A 1,755-nucleotide genomic window follows, 5' to 3' on the forward strand; every position below is an offset into this window, starting at 1 on the left:
CACACACATTTGTAACACACTTGGAAAGCTGTTAAAAATAAAAGAAGTAAATGTAGAGTATTTGATGCTCTTTGCTTTCATGGACAAAAACACACTCAGTAAATTATTTGGGCAGGGCACATTTAGGTTGATGCAAATCAACAGTTTTTAAATTATGTTACTGCAATGATATCAAACAGTTGTAAAGTGCTTTTTGCAGACTACTCAGATACATGACTACAGGAGTGTAGTTTATGCCAGTTTGCATAGAACTATCAGGAAAGGTTTGTGAATTATACAAGGACCCTTATTCAATCACTAATAGACTGAGAAAAAGGCATGAAGATATTAAGCAATCTGCTTGGTGGTGATGGCGGTGTGCCGTGGAGTCGATTCCGGTTCAAAGCGACCCTGTATAGGGTTTCTGAGGCTGCAAATCTTTACAGGAGCAGAAAGCCTCATCTTTCTCCTCCGGAACGTCTTGCAGTCTGGCCGTTTCGAACTGCAGGATCGATGATTTTCTGATTCCAAATTTAGAACACTTTATATTATTTCACACATTTATTGAATGGCAAAAAAGAAAAATGGAAATACCATTATTATGGAGACTACATATGGGAACTAAAAACTTATATGGTGTAGCACTGTAGGATAATCAGGTGGCAGTTCAAACTCATCAGTCACTCCTCAGAAACCTTATACCTCATACAGGGTCGCCATGCGTCGGAACCCTGTATAGAGTTTTCAAGGAGCAGCTGGTGAATTTGAACTGCCCACCTTGCAGTTCAAACCAACTTTGCAGTTGAGCGCATTAATCCACAGTACCACACCAGGACCGTCAAGAAAACAAATGGAATGAAAAGATTACATTTTTTACTTGAAATTTGTGAAGCCCCCTTAGATATATGTCTTTTACTGTTTTGATTTGTTTCATGTTTGTGTTGCTGCGTTGGGCCAATGGTGCTCACATCTGCCTCTTTTTGAGATATTTGACTTCTTTGGCATTGCTGTTCTCTTTAGTCTCTTCAAAATCCTTGTTTCTATGTTTGCTGTCTTAAATCATGATTCTTTTGAAATTCACTCAACTTCAGGTTGCCATTGGCACTTTGTCTCAGTCTCCTGGTTTTCATTCTTTCTCATCTGTTCCTTCATTTGTGACTTCTGAAGTTGGTTTGTAAATTTGAGTAATGGTCCTATTCATTGCTTTTTCTTATAGGTGTATAGAAATTATCCTATCTATGACAGTATCAAACTTTAGGATCAGTCTAGAAATGTTCTTTCTTGTGATGAATGGGATACCATTTCTCTTCTATTTGTCATTTCTGGCAAAATAGACCATATTATTGTCTGTTTCAAAATCACCAATAATGGTTTATTTCAACTCACTTATGCTTAAGTTATTGATTTTTATGCATTCTATTTCATTTTTGACAGCCTCCAATTTTCCTGGGCTTACACTTTGTACATTCCTGTTCCAATGATTGATGGATATTTGCAGATTTTCTTTGTATTTTGAGTAATGCCACATAAGTCAATAAAGATTCCAAAAGCATTGCTCCATAGACTTCATTGAAGTTAACTCTTCTTCAGTTGAGTATCTTCCAACCTGAGGAGCTTCCTCTTTTTTACTTGCCCTCTACAATAATAAACATGATGTCCTTTTACAGGGATTGGGCCCTCCTCATAACCTAAGACAAAGTCTTGGCATCCTCACATCTAAGTAGCATTCTGCCTGTACTTCTTCCAAAACAGATTTGTTTGTTGTTCTGGAAGTCC

Source organism: Chrysochloris asiatica, unplaced genomic scaffold (assembly GCF_000296735.1).
Source record: "Chrysochloris asiatica unplaced genomic scaffold, ChrAsi1.0 scaffold00063, whole genome shotgun sequence".
NCBI classification, from domain to species: Eukaryota; Metazoa; Chordata; class Mammalia; order Afrosoricida; family Chrysochloridae; genus Chrysochloris; species Chrysochloris asiatica.